Raw genomic sequence first — 20803 nt, 5'->3', positions numbered from 1 at the left:
ACTGCAATGCCGGGCCAACCCGCGACAGAGGTGGAGCAAGCCCCTAGCACTCCGTCATGAGCCAAAAATGAGTTTAATAATCTGGTCCTGCGATGCAGGACGTATCAGATATTAAGCTGATAAGAACAGATACTACACTTTGATCTTAGCCAAAAGGCCGAGAAGCGATAAGGAAAAACCGCAGTGGAAGGGCCTAAATGCTTGCAGCGTGTGCGCTCCACTTGTGGGAGTGACAAACGGTGGTACGGGCCGATATGGCAACAGGCGACCTTCGAAAACATCGCAAAAGCAAGAACAGGAAGGATCGACAATTCACGAGAGCACTTGTCAACAGCCCAGTACTACCCTCCATGTCCAAGAGTAAACTGCGACTCCCATCTGAACGCCGCTAGCTGCCAGGGCAGTGGAGAAGCCGTGAGTCCGCCCCACAGCAGCTCCAGGGCGGCGCGAGCTACATCGGCGCGAGGCTGGCGCGAGCTACACCTAGCCGAGTGCTTGCATCGTCCACCGCCTACTGCATACGTGTGTGTGTGTGTGTGTGTGCGCACACGCATTCTGCGTGCGTGCGGCGGCGACGACGACGTTCGCGAGGAGCTAAGGATATAACTCCAAAAAATGTAATTAAAATTATCTGTGGCCGGACCATAGGAGACGCCAACGACGCATCCGAAGGCACTGCTCTGGGCCACGATAAATTACCAGCCTAGTGTAATGCGGCTGCATGAGCGGTCCGGCTAACGGCAAAAAAAAAAAAAAAAAAAAAAAAAAAAAAAAAAAAAAAAAAAAAAAAAAAAAATGCTTGAGATAATCTTAAATTAATTAAAAGAAATCGTAGTGTGTAGGCAGCTAACTACTGGGCACATCGACAACTACGACAAGTTTAGCTACCAGCGGAATATCTGACCACTGCAGAATATTAACTCATTTCAGTCTGTGTTTTAATTAATTTTAGGTGGGCCGATCCCGGCGGTACTGCAATGCCGGGCCAACCCGCGACAGAGGTGGAGCAAGCCCCTAGCACTCCGTCATGAGCCAAAAATGAGTTTAATAATCTGGTCCTGCGATGCAGGACGTATCAGATATTAAGCTGATAAGAACAGATACTACACTTTTTTTTTTTTTTTTTTTTTTTTTTTTTTTTTTTTTTTTTTGGGCCTCCTTCCTCCCCTACAGCCCTACCTTGTCCTCTCCAAAAATGCCGCCATCCTAGAGTGTCGACGCAGCACGCACAGGGTGCATTGAGTAGCAAGACTTGTTGCCAGGAACGAAATTAAAAGCGAGGGGCATACGCTGCTATGCCGCAGTGGGCGACGACACTTGACTCAGAAAGACACCTCGCTCTGCAGGTGTGAAGAAATAGTGAGTTGAGAACCAAAAAGGAAGAAAGAAAGAAAGATAAAATTGAAAGGAAATTAAAAACAGGGACGGCAGCACACACAAGTGAAAATGAAACTGGCGAGATAATCCCATCGCCTAGAGAATTAACTAAGGAATAAGCTTCTAAGATTGATTGCGTGATTCCTATTTTTCCAATAAAGTTTTTGCAATAATTGTTCCAATTGCGAATCTGGGGTGAGTCAAGTCAGAGATTGGTGCAAAAAAACCAGGGGCAATCCTAGGCAATGCCTGGACAAGGCGCCCTAGGCAACCTGGAACACCGTTTGATATCCATGGATCATTGCAACTTTCAAATACCGGGCAAAAGTGGTCGTATAGTTTCGAGCAGATTCCGCCACGCGATGCTGGCTCCACAGGTAGTCCATGAAAGAGACAGCATCGGCGAGGGAAAGGTCGTAGATCGTGAAAATGGTGTGGCCCAAGAGCCACACCATTGCGTTACGTCTTGGTCGGGGTTGTGTTTGAAGATCAGGTGTAAGGAACCAGTCGGTGGACACATTTGCTGGCGTCGTCCCACCGATCAGCGCTATGAGCACACGTGCAAGGGCCCACACTTCTGTAACGTGGGGGCAGAGGAGGCGATGCTCCCTGGTGTCAACGTCACCACAGCGGCCGCAAGCAGCCGAGGGTCGTAGGCGGATGGCCGCCAGGCGATGGTTAGTGGGGATTAAATTGTTGACTACACGGTACCATAGCGCCGAAACTACTGTGGGAAGGGCTGAGTTGTTAATATTAGCCCAAACTTGGCGCCAGATGACCGACGGTCGTCTGTCCTCTAATTTATGTGGCGTGGGCTGGCCTCGGAGTGCCTGGTAAAGGCGCTTCGACGTGCGTGCCTTGTCAGTGGCCACTGTGAGGACATAACTGCGGTGGAAGTAATAGTCTCTGACCGTCGTCAGCCGGAACGGAATATGCGTCAAACAGACCGGCGCACGCGCCGAGTGTGGACGATAACGGTCGAAGAGGACCGCTGTAGTCCCACCGGGGTCGGCTTCGCGCAAAGCGGTGACACGGTGTATCAGAAGGGCCGCACATTTCCGGGAAAAGTCAATGAGGCCGAGGCCGCCATCGGCCTTCGGCAACGTACAGGTCAGCGCATCAACCTTGAACAGCGCATGCCGCCACAAGAGCCAGTATACTGCTTGCGAGATGGCTCGGCCGATCTGCTTCGGCAGCGTAAGGAGTTGGGCGACATACCATGCCCGTGAGAGGAGATAACCATTAATCAGCTGGATGCGTTGATGGAGGTCGAGCCGTCGATCAGCGTGGCTCACGCAAAGGCCCCTGATGCGTGTGAGAAGCCGCCGCCACGTGAGGGTTAACATACGCTGCGGACAGGCAGTCACCTCAAGACCCAAGATACGCTGTTCCCCCACAACGCGGTACCAGGGGCGTTCGACGGTCAATGATCGTGGCCCTAGCGGAAGCAACACGGTCTTGTTGGGATTTAACTGAGCACCGGAGGCCCGTTCATAAACGTCGAGAACGCGGCGAACGGAATCGATGTCCCTGGCGTTAGCAACGAACACACCAACGTCATCGGCGTAGGCCGCACAGCGGAAGGTGACGCCTGGGAGAGCGACACCGTCGACCAACCGGCCAATGTCACGCAGCAAGGGGTCCAGCGCTAAGGCAAACAAATACATCGACAAGGGACACCCCTGTCGAACTGACCGCCTGATGGGAATGGGGCGCGACCGGCAACCGTTCACCACGATAGTGGAATTCGCCCCATCCAAGAAGTGCCGGATGATGCGTATGAAGCGCTCCCCAAAACCCATCCGCGACATAACGCCCAGCAGGTAAGGGTGCGAGACCCTGTCAAAGGCACCGGCGAAGTCCAAGGAAAGAATGGCAGCCGGAGTGCGAGTGTCAGCGGTGAGGAAGACAACATCGCGGTACAGGGAAGCGGCGGTGAAGATGTTCCGACGCGAAACGCCACAGGATTGAGTGGGGCAAAGAACCTTAGTCATCGCCTGTTTGAGACGAGAGGCCACGCATCGTGCCACCAACTTATAGTCAGTGTTAAGGACAGTGATAGGACGCAGGTCTTGAGCTCGACAGTGACCAGTCACCTTTGGAATAAGGGCAATACGTCCAGATAAAAAGTCGGCGGGTAAGTCGCATCCAGCAAAAATCTCCTCGCACATTTTGCAGAAACGGTCGCCGAGCAGGTCCCAAAATTGTTGGTAGAACTCATAAGGGAGACCGTCGGGGCCAGGTGACTTGCGTCCCGGACAGGCACGGAGGACAGATGTGAGGTCAGCGAGTGTCAGGGGCTCGGTTAAAGAGCCGCGGTCATGACGATCCAAAGAAGTTGGCACCCCACTGACAAGTGCACGTTGGGCGGCGACGTCGACCTCAACATCCTGGAAGAGGTGCGTGAAATGGTCCGTCAGGTGTTGGAGGACGTCACGGTTGTCCGTGAGACGCGCACCATCGTCTGTCTTAAGGCGCAGAATGGTGTTCTTCTTGGCACGAGTTCGTTCAGAGGCAAGGTGATAAATGGATGGCTCCTCGCCTTCAATCAGGGATGCAGAACGACACCGCACCACCATACCATCGGCTTTCTCCCGAGAGAAGCGAAGGATTTGCGCCTTAATTTTGTTGAGGCGCATGTGGAGCTGATCGTACCTATCAGCAGGAAGAGTCAGGGCGTCAGTGAGACACTGCTGATAGAAGGCCAACGTGCTACGTTTCCAGTGGGCGACGTCGCGACTATATTGCCGGATAACACGTCGCAGCCGGGGCTTCGCACAGCGGAGCCACCAAACCACCGTGGTAGGGTACCGGGAAGTGTCCACGAGACAATCCTGCCACGTTTTCGTGACGAGAGCACGAAGTTCGGGCAGGGATAGATGAAGGGTATTCATCTTCCAAGAGGTGCCACGAGGAACCGGGACGGGACCCGCGATACGCAAGGAACACGAGTACGCACAGTGGTCACTAAAGGCCACGGGTATGACTTGGACGGCACAAAGGGCGGGAGTCAAATCAGCCGAGACATAAACACGATCAATACGGCTGGCTCCAGTGGGATAGATGTGGGTAAATTGCGTGTAGGCGGGATGGAAGTGGCGCCACGTGTCAGTAAGGTCAGCCGCCTGAAGGAGTGAAGCGAGCGCTTCACACCGCATAGGCGTCGGGACCTGGTCAACTCCGGCTACCACACAGTTGAAGTCTCCGCCAAAGACGATAGGGCGACGAGCTGCTAAGAAAGGGGGGAGATCAGACTGAAAAAGTGTTGTTCTATCATGCCTGTGGTTAGCACCTGAAGGAGCATAGACATTTAGAAAAAGGACATCTTGAAGGATACATGCAAGGACGCGACCGTTGGGTAGCGTGGTAACATGGGATGGAGTGAATTCTGATCGGTAGAGCAAAGCAGTACCCCGCCGGGCGTCAGGGTCGATGTTATACAGTGCCTCATAACCAACCAGGTCAGATAGAAAAGGGGCACAAACCTCCTGGAGAAATACCACATCAAACGCACCAAGGCGGAGAAAGTCCTTCAGAGATCGAAGTTTGACCGGGTTGGAGATGGAGTTAATGTTGACCGTTAAAAGGGAGAGGGCTCCCGGCGGACGGTCAAAGGCAGGCATGGGAGAGCAACACAGAGGAGACAACGGCAGATAGGGTCACGGCCGTAGGGAAGCAGGTGTGGAAACATCCACACCGGAACCCAGCGATATCACCCCGGATGTTAGAAACAAATACGAAGCAGCTCATGTGGGGAAAGGCCCACTCAATCACGCATGTCATCGCCCTCGTCGTCAGCCCAGTTCAGGCCTCCTCCATCGGCAGGATAGTCTGAGCCAGGCGGCACAGACGCGTCGGACACAGTAGGATGTGAAAGGGTACGAGTACGCTGCATTGGCTGGTCGCTACCCTGGTCATGTTTTCGTTTTGCAGGGATCGCTCCCCGATCTCGCGAGGAACTGATAAGAGCCTCTAGTTGCCGAGCAGTTTGCCGCATACCGCCCGAGCGGTCAGCGGAAACAGAGCGGGAAACCGAGGAGGCCTGAGAGTCAGCCTCACTGCCGCTCTCAGGGGGACGGAAACCGTCTGCCTCCTCCGCCGGCTGGTCCGGGTTCGCCTTCTTGCGTCGATGACGACGGCGGGGGGACTTAGCGTCATCGGTCGGGAGGGGCGGGGTAGGAAGAACGACCTCCATCTGTTCTACAGCGACCACATCACTCGCCGTAGCAGGCACATCAGACGCCGCCGGCGGTACCGCCACAACGGGCGTCTGGTCCGGGACGGGTACGTCAGCCGGTGCACGGGGTGCCGGTTGCGCTGCTTCTGGCGGGGGGGACACGTCAGGCCGCTCAGCGGGACGGTGGGCAGCGCCCGCCACTACCTCGCTGAGGAGAGGCACAAGGTCGGTACCAGCAGTGCGTTCCCGCGGCAGTTGCACAGGACGCCGGCGCGGGCAGTCCACGCGGAGATGCTCCGTCGATTGACAAAGGGAGCAAGTCTGCGGTTGCCCAATATATGTGACCTGGGCCCTGGTACTCGCAACATTGATATACGACGGGATGTGCTGGCGGAGGTCCATGCGGACACTACGAACGCCGCTGTTGCCCTGGAAACGGTAGGCACTGCCCCACTTCTCATTCGTGATGCTGAGCACCGTGCCATACCGCGACAGGACACGGCCGATTACGTCATTGGGACACTCAGGGGGTACGTTAAATACCCGCACAGTCCGTATCCCAAAGCCAGATGGCACTATATGCACTGTTCCGACAGTGCCATCGAAGTAGCGGAACGGATGTTCGCCCGCGAGTGCCAGGCCATACTTTTCGTATTTCTCCTGGTCGAGAAATTTCACGAATAACGAGAATAAGACAAAATCCAGTTGAAAGGTGTCGACGTCATTTTCCGGTACTTTCAGATCACCAAATATCCATTCCTGTATTTCAAAGGCCGTAGGCCGTCTCGCTGCTCTGTCGAATACGCATTGAATACTGTTCGACCGGTTCGACATATTCACCGCAAAAATATCAACGCTGGAAAAACCAAGAACAAACGAAACGACCACGAAACGCGACTCGCGACCCGCTACAGAGCACAACGGACCGCTCCGACCGCGGGGTGCTTCTTAGCCAAAAGGCCGAGAAGCGATAAGGAAAAACCGCAGTGGAAGGGCCTAAATGCTTGCAGCGTGTGCGCTCCACTTGTGGGAGTGACAAACGGTGGTACGGGCCGATATGGCAACAGGCGACCTTCGAAAACATCGCAAAAGCAAGAACAGGAAGGATCGACAATTCACGAGAGCACTTGTCAACAGCCCAGTACTACCCTCCATGTCCAAGAGTAAACTGCGACTCCCATCTGAACGCCGCTAGCTGCCAGGGCAGTGGAGAAGCCGTGAGTCCGCCCCACAGCAGCTCCAGGGCGGCGCGAGCTACATCGGCGCGAGGCTGGCGCGAGCTACACCTAGCCGAGTGCTTGCATCGTCCACCGCCTACTGCATACGTGTGTGTGTGTGTGTGTGTGCGCACACGCATTCTGCGTGCGTGCGGCGGCGACGACGACGTTCGCGAGGAGCTAAGGATATAACTCCAAAAAATGTAATTAAAATTATCTGTGGCCGGACCATAGGAGACGCCAACGACGCATCCGAAGGCACTGCTCTGGGCCACGATAAATTACCAGCCTAGTGTAATGCGGCTGCATGAGCGGTCCGGCTAACGGCAAAAAAAAAAAAAAAAAAAAAAAAAAAAAAAAAAAAAAAAAAAAAAAATGCTTGAGATAATCTTAAATTAATTAAAAGAAATCGTAGTGTGTAGGCAGCTAACTACTGGGCACATCGACAACTACGACAAGTTTAGCTACCAGCGGAATATCTGACCACTGCAGAATATTAACTCATTTCAGTCTGTGTTTTAATTAATTTTAGGTGGGCCGATCCCGGCGGTACTGCAATGCCGGGCCAACCCGCGACAGAGGTGGAGCAAGCCCCTAGCACTCCGTCATGAGCCAAAAATGAGTTTAATAATCTGGTCCTGCGATGCAGGACGTATCAGATATTAAGCTGATAAGAACAGATTTTTATTTTCCGAGATAATTCTTAGTTACAGTTTTAAGAAGTATAAATTTAAGAAAGAATATTCATGACTCTATATAAATCGAGTATTACAAATTTAATGAAAATTTTAAGTTAAAATATATAGTAAACGGTTCTAACCGCACTTAAATAGTTGAATCTTATTCTAATTCGTGGGTTAAGCCCACTACTTAGATATTGGAAGACCGCGTTAGGCGCGGATGCTTAAGTATATTACCTTAAGATTAATTCCGCGATAGGCGCGGCCTTAGATAATTCATACTGGGGAAAGTTTGGACCTAGTTTTAGGGTCTATTTTATTTATTGCATTCTTCTCCATGCCCTGACAGCACACTGCACATGCACGGCTGCCAGCGGCTGGTGTGCCACGCACGCAGGCGGGTCACACACAGCCGGACTTCTCCCCTCTGTCCGCCTTGCGGCAGACGTCACCGGGGTGTCGTGGCAGGAGGGCGTTGCTTCCCACGCTGGCTGGAGACTGCCGGGCAGTAGGCACACGTTCGGCGCCGCCCAGCACCGCGCCAACCGAGGTGGGGGCCATATTCGGCGGACACCACGGAGGGAGGGGCACCAGGCAGCACCGCACGCACCGCTACTGACTCGGCACTGCTGCAGTGCGGCGCGAAGATGGTGTAGCGCCGCGGTCCCGCGTCGTGGAGGAGAATCTCGACGCCGACGTCACGAAGGCACCGACCTCGAAGTTCTCCGACGACTGCAGTCTCGAGGGTCTCGCAGCCTGACGTCAGAGCATGCCACAGTCTAGGGGGACACATACTGGCGGTGGCCAGTAATGTGTTCCACGTAAATGTCGCGGGACCACTTGATGGTGTCAGACACCATCAGCCGCCGCATCAGTTGGCAGTAGCGGCTAGCGATGCCTAGGTGCCGAAGCACTGCATCGTTCTGGCGGTCCCACGCCCCCAGACTGCCGACAACCAGGGCGTCGACAGTGACGGAATAGCCGCGAGCGGCTAATCCGCGCGCAACGTCGGCGTACTTTATCCTCTTCAGTTGCCGAGCGTTGTCGAGCGCAATCCGCCTGTTCTCGAAGGGGATTGTCACATCGACGATGGTTACAGTCTTCGCGACCTCGTCAGTTATTACGAGGTCCGGACGCAGCCCACTGCTGTCCCCTATGACGGCTTGGTTGATCCTGATGTCAGGAACAGCAGTGTTTCCTCTTCTTGGCCGCCCTGCGACTGCTGTCGCGAGGCGGTTGAGGACCGCGTTGTGGCGATACTGCAGGGCTGCTGAGTGCACCATGCACGCGTTAATTACGTGCGGGAGCGTCTCGTTGTTGTGGCCACAGCGTCGGCAGGCTTTGTTGTTGTTGGCCCGCCCATCAAAGCGGCGACAACCGTTCAGAGGCACGACTCCGAGCCTGGCGCGATGGATAAAGCGCCAGTCTGCGAAGCGGGTGTATTTGCCTCCCGCTATGAAGTGGTTGGACGCTGTGGATTCCCTGGTGCACTCGAACACCTTCCCCTGGTCCGGTTTCCTGAGTAGGATGTGGCGCAGGCGCTGCCTCAGACACTCGCGGAGCGTCCGCGAGAGAAGACGTTTGGCGCCCCCTCCCACCCGGACATGCTCGACGCCAGTGTTGGCGGTGCGTCCCACGCTGTCATCATCGTGCTGCGGTCCATCGCCGCCATCTTCGAGGTGTCGTGTAGTCCCAGGCGCCGCCCCCTCCGTGGCCGGCTGCGTCACCCCTCCGATGCCGCCGTGTTCCGCGTCGTCAGCGATGGCGGGTCGGCCGCCGACCTCCACCTGCAACTCAGAAAGCAGCTCACTCCAGCGCCAGGTGACGCCACGCGGCGCTAGGCGCCTTGTGGCGTTCCTGACGCGCGTCCACAGTGACTGGATGTCACCTCCGTCGCGTGCGAGGTCACCCTCAGTGCTGCCGCTAAGGTAGGTGGCCAAGTCGGAACGACTCGGCTCCCTCCCCAGTCGGCGGCGCGCGGCCGTAGTTAGAGTGGCCCAGGCGATGTCGCGGACGGTGGCGTCGTCGCAGTGCAGCATGCGGAAGCCGTGGACGATGGTGGAGATGTCCGCAGCGTCCGCGAGCGGCGTCAGGCCGCATCCTCCCTCTCCCAGCGCGAGGTACAGCTGTTCGGTGGACGCACGCTGTGGGAGGAACAGCCATGATTTGACAGCCGCTTTCACTGCCTTGTCGAGTGCAGATAGCGGCCCCTTGCGTACCGCTCCGCCCCGCATGACAAAGTCAAGCCTGGGGAGGAGAAAGACACGCACAGCGTCAATCTTCTGCCAGGGAGCCAGCAGGGAAGCGTCCAGGTGCTGCAAGTCGCGTCGAATTGCCGCGATCGCATCCGTTGGCGTCTGCGTGACTTTGTACCCGGTGGGAACGCCAAGATGGAGGTAGGCGTCACCCGCACCGAGCACGGCTGGTTCTCCCCCTTGCAGGGCGAATACCGAGCCTAGTGTCTGCCGACGGCGGATGTGAAGCGTGGCACACTTCGACGGCTTGAAGGTAAGCCCGGCCCACGTCGCCGCCTCACCCACAACATTGAGGAGCGTCTGCATCGCCTCTGAATCCCGCGCCAGAAGCACGATATCGTCCGCATACGCCAGTGCACTCACACTGACGCCGCTAAGCGGAATACCACACTCATTTCTGAGTGAGGTTGCGGCGCGAAGTACCGGCTCGAGCGCGAGATTAAAGACGATGGGCGACAGTGGACAGCCCTGCTTGACCCCCGCCTGGATCTCTATCTCCTCCGTTAGTCCGTCAGATGTACGGACGCGGGTGGAGCAACCATCGTACATGTCGGCAATTAGACGGTGCAATTGCTCTGGTAGTCCCATCCTGCTCAGTACTCCAAGGAGGTGAGCGTGAGGCACTGAGCCGAAAGCATTCGCCAGATCAAGCCAAGCAAAGCATGCTTGGCCTCCCCTGCGCCTTGCATCGTCAATTGCCGTCTGCACAATGAAGTTGTGCTCGTAGCAGCCTTCAAACGTGCGGAAGCCCTTCTGTTCTGGGGAGAGCAGGTTCAACCGCTCTGCCCAGAGAGAAGTGCGGTCCGCAACGATTGCAGCAAAGAGCTTAGAGATGGTAGAGCTCAATGCTAAAGGCCGCCAGTTTGTCACGTCCGAGACGTCCCCTTTCTTGTGGATGAGGACGGTAGTGGATATTTTCCACTGCACCGGAGTCTTCCGCTCTTTCCAGCAGCGCGAGAAGATCTTAGCTAGCACGTGGCAGCCAGGATCGTCACGTCGCAAGTCCGAGTAGGTGACTCCGTCTGCCCCAGGAGCAGTATTGCTCGCCTTCTGGAGCCGCTGTTGCACCTCTGAAGGTGTGATCGGCAGCAGGACCTCCTCGCTGACATCAGGAGGCGTGGTGGCGGCAAAGTCCGGGACAGCAGCTGGTGCATCTGTAACGGAAAAGTCGGATTTAGAGTATATTACCTTAAAGTGCTCCGTGAGCACGTTGCCATCGATTTGGCAGTACGGCGACGTCTCGCCAAGGACGCGCTGCATCGCCTTGCGCCGGTCCGCGCGGTACAGCTTCTGAATCTCAGACGCTGCATTCGCGTCGTACCGACGCTCGGCGGCCGCCGCGCGCCGTGCGCCACGTCCACCGCGCCGCCCACCGCGGCCGCGTGTAGGGGCAGGGGGAGGGGGATTGGCAGCAGCGTCGGCGCGGCCCTGGCCGCGGTGCGCTGCTGCTGGTGGCCCATCCTGTCGACCTCCGGCTGCCTGGCGTTGTGGCTTCGTCTCGGCGATCTCGGCGATGAAATCCTCGACGGCCGCGACGAATGCGTCCCACGGTTGGTTGTGGACGCTCTCCAGGGCCGCCAGCCAGCGCCGCTGCCTCTCCGTTAGCCGAGCGTCGGCCGGTGGAGGGGGGGGCGGAGCTGCCTCAGTTGCGCCCTGTTCGGAGGGTACAGGGGGTCCTGTCAGGTCTGGTGAAGGACGGGAGCCTTGCGGCGGGAGGTTGGGACTGGGACGGTTGTTACGGCGTCGGCGTCTCCTCTTCTTGCTGCCATTTCTGGGAGACGCAGCTGCAGTCCCTCGGTTCACGTCGCGCCGCTCCGTCGTCTGCGTCGGTGGTGGTGCCGTGCTGCCATCTGGCGTGGGCCGCTCAGTGCTGCTTTCGATTGCCGCGCTGGTGACAGGTGGCGCAGCGGTAGCAGCAGGGGCCGGTGTAGCTTGCGCCGGCCTGGCGCTCGGGTCGGGCGCACCGCGGCTGGTGTTCGCCGCGCCGCCAACAGATGGCCCGGCGGTCGCCAGCGGCCCGCCGCCGGCGCGAGAAACACGGGGTGTAGCTCGCGCCGGCTGACCGGACGCGCCGGCTCGCCCCGGGCCGCTGCTACGCGGACTGGGTGCCCGACGATCGCTACCAGATGGCGCAGTGGTCGTAGGGGTGGCCGGTGTAGCCCGCGCCGGCCGGGCGTCTCGAGGTGTAGCTCGCGCCGGCCTGGCGCTCGGGCCCGGCGCACCGCGGCTGTTGTTCGCCGCGCCGCCAACAGATGGCCCAGCGGTCGCCCGCGCCCTGCCGCCGGCGCGAGATACACGAGGTGTAGCTCGCGCCGGCCGCCCAGGCGCGTTGGCTCGCGCCGGGCCGCTGCTACGCGGACTGGGCGGTATGATGCGCCGTCGGTCCGGGGGCGGTGGTCTGCGTCCTGCAGCACGGCGTCTGTCCCTCCGTGGGGTGACTACGTGCCACTCATGATCTGCAACAGGAGCTTTTTGGTTATTAGCACTCCCTGCCTGAGCGGAGACGGAGTGACGGGCGTCACTCGACGTAACCGCCGGCAGGGCAGAGGAAACGCGGCGCGTGTACGTCTGCGACCGCACAAGCACCACACCATCCGGTGCATCCGCCGGGCGCGCGGCCTTTGGTGCGTCAACCGGCGGCGCGGCTGCGCCGTGAATGACAACACCAACGGTCGCGGCGAGCGAGGCAGCCTGCCTGCCACTGCCCACCCGCACCGCAGAGCCACCTGTTGGCGGCGTAGCGAATGCGGGCGGCAGTCCCAGGCCGGTACCCACGCTCCCGACAGATGGCGGGCGGGAGGCGCCTGAGGCAGCCGCACGACGTGGCCAGCGTACGCCACTGGGTGCAATGGCCGGCGCGGGCCGCGGCGAGCCGCGGCCCATGCCGGACACAGCGCCTCTGGCCGGAGCGACGCGTTCGGCGGCAGGCGTCGGCAGCGGGCTGCCTTCACCTCCCGAACTTGCGCTCGGCACTCGTGGCGACGCGGTTGACGTCGCGGAGCGTGTCGGCAGGGGGATGCCAGACCTCCTCGGCGTGCGCACACAAAGTACACACGACGCGGGGGTGGCAACCACCGCCGTCCTGGGCGTCGCAGACGCCTGCACACTCACACAGGGTGAGGGCAAGGCAGCCTGTGAGCCCACCACGCTGCTGCGGGTCAGGACCGCCGCGTAAGTTAATCCTAAGTCCAGCCGGTCTGTCCTACTAGCTTCGGGGACCGGACTGGGCTGTGGCCATAGCCCCTCTCTATTATCTAAGGCTAGGCGGCCTATGGTACTAGCTTCCCGAGCCGCTTTCGCCTGTGGCTTGCGCCCAGCACTAACTAAGGACGAAGGGCCTGTCCTACTAGCTTCGGGGGCCCTCGCCTGTGACCTCCCGCCGGCTGACCTCTCTGGGTGCCCCAGAGAGCCAGACACGGCATCGTGTCCCATACTCACTCTCCCCCGACTGGCAGCGCCGGGGGTTGCGGAATCTGCATTGCAGAGCCGCTGGTGTAACCGCAGCGTCTTCAGCCGCGGGTCGCGTCGGCCGCAAAACTGACACTCGAAAACGGGAACCGTTTCCGGGTCGTGCAGCCTCCTATAGTGGCGGAGAAGGGCCGAGTGGTCCTTGTACTCGCCAAAAGTAGGTCTCCCGGCAGCCTTGGTGACGAAGCAGATCCGGCAGCGGAAGACCTCCGCCGGCAGCGTCACCACAAGCTCCATTGTTCAGGTCGCGGACCTGAAACAGGAGAATAAAAGCGACCGCTTCCCGGTGCAGAAATCAGCCCATATCAGCCCATATTAAGCTGATAAGAACAGATACTACACTTTGATCTTAGCCAAAAGGCCGAGAAGCGATAAGGAAAAACCGCAGTGGAAGGGCCTAAATGCTTGCAGCGTGTGCGCTCCACTTGTGGGAGTGACAAACGGTGGTACGGGCCGATATGGCAACAGGCGACCTTCGAAAACATCGCAAAAGCAAGAACAGGAAGGATCGACAATTCACGAGAGCACTTGTCAACAGCCCAGTACTACCCTCCATGTCCAAGAGTAAACTGCGACTCCCATCTGAACGCCGCTAGCTGCCAGGGCAGTGGAGAAGCCGTGAGTCCGCCCCACAGCAGCTCCAGGGCGGCGCGAGCTACATCGGCGCGAGGCTGGCGCGAGCTACACCTAGCCGAGTGCTTGCATCGTCCACCGCCTACTGCATACGTGTGTGTGTGTGTGTGTGTGTGCGCACACGCATTCTGCGTGCGTGCGGCGGCGACGACGACGTTCGCGAGGAGCTAAGGATATAACTCCAAAAAATGTAATTAAAATTATCTGTGGCCGGACCATAGGAGACGCCAACGACGCATCCGAAGGCACTGCTCTGGGCCACGATAAATTACCAGCCTAGTGTAATGCGGCTGCATGAGCGGTCCGGCTAACGGCAAAAAAAAAAAAAAAAAAAAAAAAAAAAAAAAAAAAAAAAAAAAAAAAAAAAAAAAAAAATGCTTGAGATAATCTTAAATTAATTAAAAGAAATCGTAGTGTGTAGGCAGCTAACTACTGGGCACATCGACAACTACGACAAGTTTAGCTACCAGCGGAATATCTGACCACTGCAGAATATTAACTCATTTCAGTCTGTGTTTTAATTAATTTTAGGTGGGCCGATCCCGGCGGTACTGCAATGCCGGGCCAACCCGCGACAGAGGTGGAGCAAGCCCCTAGCACTCCGTCATGAGCCAAAAATGAGTTTAATAATCTGGTCCTGCGATGCAGGACGTATCAGATATTAAGCTGATAAGAACAGATACTACACTTTGATCTTAGCCAAAAGGCCGAGAAGCGATAAGGAAAAACCGCAGTGGAAGGGCCTAAATGCTTGCAGCGTGTGCGCTCCACTTGTGGGAGTGACAAACGGTGGTACGGGCCGATATGGCAACAGGCGACCTTCGAAAACATCGCAAAAGCAAGAACAGGAAGGATCGACAATTCACGAGAGCACTTGTCAACAGCCCAGTACTACCCTCCATGTCCAAGAGTAAACTGCGACTCCCATCTGAACGCCGCTAGCTGCCAGGGCAGTGGAGAAGCCGTGAGTCCGCCCCACAGCAGCTCCAGGGCGGCGCGAGCTACATCGGCGCGAGGCTGGCGCGAGCTACACCTAGCCGAGTGCTTGCATCGTCCACCGCCTACTGCATACGTGTGTGTGTGTGTGTGTGTGCGCACACGCATTCTGCGTGCGTGCGGCGGCGACGACGACGTTCGCGAGGAGCTAAGGATATAACTCCAAAAAATGTAATTAAAATTATCTGTGGCCGGACCATAGGAGACGCCAACGACGCATCCGAAGGCACTGCTCTGGGCCACGATAAATTACCAGCCTAGTGTAATGCGGCTGCATGAGCGGTCCGGCTAACGGCAAAAAAAAAAAAAAAAAAAAAAAAAAAAAAAAAAAAAAAAAAAAAAAAAAAAATGCTTGAGATAATCTTAAATTAATTAAAAGAAATCGTAGTGTGTAGGCAGCTAACTACTGGGCACATCGACAACTACGACAAGTTTAGCTACCAGCGGAATATCTGACCACTGCAGAATATTAACTCATTTCAGTCTGTGTTTTAATTAATTTTAGGTGGGCCGATCCCGGCGGTACTGCAATGCCGGGCCAACCCGCGACAGAGGTGGAGCAAGCCCCTAGCACTCCGTCATGAGCCAAAAATGAGTTTAATAATCTGGTCCTGCGATGCAGGACGTATCAGATATTAAGCTGATAAGAACAGATACTACACTTTTTTTTTTTTTTTGGGCCTCCTTCCTCCCCTACAGCCCTACCTTGTCCTCTCCAAAGTTGCCGCCATCCTAGAGTGTCGACGCAGCACGTACAGCAGGGTGCATTGAGTAGCAAGACTTGTTGCCAGGAACGAAATTAAAAACGAGGGGCATACTCTGCTATGCCGCAACGGGCGACGACACTTGACGCAGAAAGACACCTCGCTCTGCAGGTGTGAAGAAATAGTGAGTTGAGAACCAAAAAGGAAGAAAGAAAGAAAGATAGAAATGAAAGGAAATTAAAAACAGGGACGGCAGCACACACAAGTGAAAATGAAACTGGCGAGATAATCCCATCGCCTAGAGAATTAACTAAGGAATAAGCTTCTAAGATTGATTGCGTGATTCCTATTTTTCCAATAAAGTTTTTGCAATAATTGTTCCAATTGCGAATCTGGGGTGAGTCAAGTCAGAGATTGGTGCAAAAAAACCAGGGGCAATCCTAGGCAATGCCTGGACAAGGCGCCCTAGGCAACCTGGAACACCGTTTGATATCCATGGATCATTGCAACTTTCAAATACCGGGCAAAAGTGGTCGTATAGTTTCGAGCAGATTCCGCCACGCGATGCTGGCTCCACAGGTAGTCCATGAAAGAGACAGCATCGGCGAGGGAAAGGTCGTAGATCGTGAAAATGGTGTGGCCCAAGAGCCACACCATTGCGTTACGTCTTGGTCGGGGTTGTGTTTGAAGATCAGGTGTAAGGAACCAGTCGGTGGACACATTTGCTGGCGTCGTCCCACCGATCAGCGCTATGAGCACACGTGCAAGGGCCCACACTTCTGTGACGTGGGGGCAGAGGAGGCGATGCTCCCTGGTGTCAACGTCACCACAGCGGCCGCAAGCAGCCGAGGGTCGTAGGCGGATGGCCGCCAGGCGATGGTTAGTGGGGATTAAATTGTTGACTACACGGTACCATAGCGCCGAAACTGCGGTGGGAAGGGCTGAGTTGTTAATATTAGCCCAAACTTGGCGCCAGATGACCGACGGTCGTCTGTCCTCTAATTTATGTGGCGTGGGCTGGCCTCGGAGTGCCTGGTAAAGGCGCTTCGACGTGCGTGCCTTGTCAGTGGCCACTGTGAGGACATAACTGCGGTGGAAGTAATAGTCTCTGACCGTCGTCAGCCGGAACGGAATATGCGTCAAACAGACCGGTGCACGCGCCGAGTGTGGACGATAACGGTCGAAGAGGACCGCTGTAGTCCCACCGGGGTCGGCTTCGCGCAAAGCGGTGACACGGTGTATCAGAAGGGCCGCACATTTCCGGGAAAAGTCAATGAGGCCGAGGCCGCCATCGGCCTTCGGCAACGTACAGGTCAGCGCATCAACCTTGAACAGCGCATGCCGCCACAAGAGCCAGTATACTGCTTGCGAGATGGCTCGGCCGATCTGCTTCGGCAGCGTAAGGAGTTGGGCGACATACCATGCCCGTGAGAGGAGATAACCATTAATCAGCTGGATGCGTTGATGGAGGTCGAGCCGTCGATCAGCGTGGCTCACGCAAAGGCCCCTGATGCGTGTGAGAAGCCGCCGCCACGTGAGGGTTAACATACGCTGCGGACAGGCAGTCACCTCAAGACCCAAGATACGCTGTTCCCCCACAACGCGGTACCAGGGGCGTTCGACGGTCAATGATCGTGGCCCTAGCGGAAGCAACACGGTCTTGTTGGGATTTAACTGAGCACCGGAGGCCCGTTCATAAACGTCGAGAACGCGGCGAACGGAATCGATGTCCCTGGCGTTAGCAACGAACACACCAACGTCATCGGCGTAGGCTGCACAGCGGAAGGTGACGCCTGGGAGAGCGACACCGTCGACCAACCGGCCAATGTCACGCAGCAAGGGGTCCAGCGCTAAGGCAAACAAATACATCGACAAGGGACACCCCTGTCGAACTGACCGCCTGATGGGAATGGGGCGCGACCGGCAACCGTTCACCACGATAGTGGAATTCGCCCCATCCAAGAAGTGCCGGATGATGCGTATGAAGCGCTCCCCAAAACCCATCCGCGACATAACGCCCAGCAGGTAAGGGTGCGAGACCCTGTCAAAGGCACCGGCGAAGTCCAAGGAAAGAATGGCAGCCGGAGTGCGAGTGTCAGCGGTGAGGAAGACAACATCGCGGTACAGGGAAGCGGCGGTGAAGATGTTCCGACGCGAAACGCCACAGGATTGAGTGGGGCAAAGAACCTTAGTCATCGCCTGTTTGAGACGAGAGGCCACGCATCGTGCCACCAACTTATAGTCAGTGTTAAGGACAGTGAGAGGACGCAGGTCTTGAGCTCGACAGTGACCAGTCACCTTTGGAATAAGGGCAATACGTCCAGATAAAAAGTCGGCGGGTAAGTCGCATCCAGCAAAAATCTCCTCGCACATTTTGCAGAAACGGTCGCCGAGCAGGTCCCAAAATTGTTGGTAGAACTCATAAGGGAGACCGTCGGGGCCAGGTGACTTGCGTCCCGGACAGGCACGGAGGACAGATGTGAGGTCAGCGAGTGTCAGGGGCTCGGTTAAAGAGCCGCGGTCATGACGATCCAAAGAAGTTGGCACCCCACTGACAAGTGCACGTTGGGCGGCGACGTCGACCTCAACATCCTGGAAGAGGTGCGTGAAATGGTCCGTCAGGTGTTGGAGGACGTCACGGTTGTCCGTGATACGCGCACCATCGTCTGTCTTAAGGCGCAGAATGGTGTTCTTCTTGGCACGAGTTCGTTCAGAGGCAAGGTGATAAATGGATGGCTCCTCGCCTTCAATCAGGGATGCAGAACGACACCGCACCACCATACCATCGGCTTTCTCCCGAGAGAAGCGAAGGATTTGCGCCTTAATTTTGTTGAGGCGCATGTGGAGCTGATCGTACCTATCAGCAGGAAGAGTCAGGGCGTCAGTGAGACACTGCTGATAGAAGGCCAACGTGCTACGTTTCCAGTGGGCGACGTCGCGACTATATTGCCGGATAACACGTCGCAGCCGGGGCTTCGCACAGCGGAGCCACCAAACCACCGTGGTAGGGTACCGGGAAGTGTCCACGAGACAATCCTGCCACGTTTTCGTGACGAGAGCACGAAGTTCGGGCAGGGATAGATGAAGGGTATTCATCTTCCAAGAGGTGCCACGAGGAACCGGGACGGGACCCGCGATACGCAAGGAACACGAGTACGCACAGTGGTCACTAAAGGCCACGGGTATGACTTGGACGGCACAAAGGGCGGGAGTCAAATCAGCCGAGACATAAACACGATCAATACGGCTGGCTCCAGTGGGATAGATGTGGGTAAATTGCGTGTAAGCGGGATGGAAGTGGCGCCACGTGTCAGTAAGGTCAGCCGCCTGAAGGAGTGAAGCGAGCGCTTCACACCGCATAGGCGTCGGGACCTGATCAACTTCGGCAACCACACAGTTGAAGTCTCCGCCAAAGACGATAGGGCGACGAGCTGCTAAGAAAGGGGGGAGATCAGACTGAAAAAGTGTTGTTCTGTCATGCCTGTGGTTAGCACCGGAAGGAGCATAGACATTTAGAAAAAGGACATCTTGAAGGATACATGCAAGAACGCGACCGTTGGGTAGCGTGGTAACGTGGGATGGAGTAAACTCTGAGCGGTAGAGCAAAGCAGTACCCCGCCGGGCGTCAGGGTCGATGTTATACAGTGCCTCATAACCAGCAAGGTCAGATAGAAAAGGGGCACAAACCTCCTGGAGAAAGACCACATCAAACGCACCAAGGCGGAGAAAGTCCTTTAGAGATCGAAGTTTGACCGGGTTGGAGATGGAATTGATATTGATCGTTAAAAGGGAGAGGGCTCCCGGCGGACGGTCAAAGGCAGGCATGGGAGAGCAACACAGAGGAGACAACGGCAGATAGGGTTACGGCCGTAGGGAAGCAGGTGTGGAAATATCCACACCAGAACCCAGCGATATCACCCCGGACGTGAGAAACAAAGACGAAGCAGCTCATGTGGGGAAAGCCCCACTCAATCACGCATGTCATCGCCCTCGTCGTCAGCCCAGTTCAGGCCTCCCCCATCGGCAGGATAGTCGGAGCCAGGCGGCGCAGACGCGTCGGACACAGTAGGATGCGAAAGGGTACGAGTACGCTGCATTGGTTGGTCGCTACCCTGGTCATGTTTCCGTTTTGCAGGGATCGCTCCACGATCTCGCGAGGAACTGATAAGAGCCTCTAGTTGCCGAGCAGTTTGCCGCATACCGCCCGAGCGGTCAGCGGAAACAGAGCGGGAAACTGAGGAGGCCTGAGAGTCAGCCTCACTGCCGCTCTCAGGGGGACGTAAACCGTCCGCCTCCTCCGCCGGCTGGTCCGGGTTCGCCTTCTTGCGCCGATGACGACGGCGGGGGGACTTAGCGTCATCTGCCGGGAGGGGCGGGGTAGGAAGAACGACCTCCATCTGTTCGACAGCGACCACATCACTCGCCATAGCAGGCACATCAGACGCCGCCGGCGGTACCGCCACAACGGGCGTCTGGTCCGGGACGGGTCCGTCAACCGGTGCACTGGGTGCCGGTTGCACTGCTTCTGGCGGGGGCGACACGTCAGTTCGCTCAGCGGGACGGTGGGCAGCGCCCGCCACTACCTCGCTGAGGAGAGGCACAAGGTCGGTACCAGCAGTGCGTTCCCGCGGCAGTTGTACAGGACGCCGGCGCGGGCAGTCCACGCGGAGATGCTCCGTCGATTGACAAAGGGAGCAAGTCTGCGGTTGCCCAATATAGGTGATCTGGGCCCTGGTACTCGCAACATTTATATACGACGGGATGTGCTGGCGGAGGTCCATGCGGACACTACGAACGCCGCTGTTGCCCTGGAAACGGTAGGCACTTCCCCACTTCTCATTCGTGATGCTGAGCACCGTGCCATACCGCGACAGGACACGGCCGATTACGTCATTGGGACACTCAGGGGGTACGTTAAATACCCGCACAGTCCGTATCCCAAAGCCAGATGGCACAATATGCACTGTTCCGACAGTTCCATCGAAGTAGCGGAACGGATGTTCGCCCGCGAGTGCCAGGCCATACTTTTCGTATTTCTCCTGGTCGAGAAATTTCACGAATAACGAGAATAAGACAAAATCCAGTTGAAAGGTGTCGACGTCATTTTCCGGTACTTTCAGATCACCAAATATCCATTCCTGTATTTCAAAGGCCGTAGGCCGTCTCGCTGCTCTGTCGAATACGCATTGAATACTGTTCGACCGGTTCGACATATTCACCGCAAAAATATCAACGCTGGAAAAACCAAGAACAAACGAAACGACCACGAAACGCGACTCGCGACCCGCTACAGAGC

General features: G+C 56.7%; 3 non-coding genes and 3 pseudogenes across 3 annotated transcripts in view; all 6 read right to left on the bottom strand.

Moving 5' to 3' along the window:
- Positions 1–169, bottom strand: part of LOC126485544 (U2 spliceosomal RNA) — a 193-nt gene extending 24 nt beyond the window's left edge. Inside the window, exon 1 of the small nuclear RNA XR_007588013.1 lies at positions 1–169. This exon is cut by the window's left edge and continues 24 nt beyond it. This is a non-coding gene — a small nuclear RNA (U2 spliceosomal RNA).
- A 778-nt stretch (positions 170–947) lies between these two features.
- LOC126485584 (U2 spliceosomal RNA) lies at positions 948–1122 on the bottom strand (annotated as a pseudogene).
- A 6176-nt stretch (positions 1123–7298) lies between these two features.
- Positions 7299–7497, bottom strand: LOC126485590 (U2 spliceosomal RNA). Its single transcript, XR_007588033.1, has one exon. It is a non-coding gene; the product is annotated as a U2 spliceosomal RNA (small nuclear RNA).
- A 5938-nt stretch (positions 7498–13435) lies between these two features.
- On the bottom strand, positions 13436–13547 carry LOC126485597 (U2 spliceosomal RNA; annotated as a pseudogene).
- A 786-nt stretch (positions 13548–14333) lies between these two features.
- Positions 14334–14526, bottom strand: LOC126485543 (U2 spliceosomal RNA). The gene has a single exon (XR_007588012.1). It is a non-coding gene; the product is annotated as a U2 spliceosomal RNA (small nuclear RNA).
- Positions 14527–15303: 777 nt separating this feature from the next.
- Positions 15304–15506, bottom strand: LOC126485571 (U2 spliceosomal RNA; annotated as a pseudogene).
- Positions 15507–20803: the final 5297 nt, after the last annotated feature.

Source organism: Schistocerca serialis, chromosome 6 (genome assembly GCF_023864345.2).
Source record: "Schistocerca serialis cubense isolate TAMUIC-IGC-003099 chromosome 6, iqSchSeri2.2, whole genome shotgun sequence".
In the NCBI taxonomy this organism is placed as follows: Eukaryota; Metazoa; Arthropoda; class Insecta; order Orthoptera; family Acrididae; genus Schistocerca; species Schistocerca serialis.
This window is presented reverse-complemented; position numbering and strand designations above follow the sequence as displayed.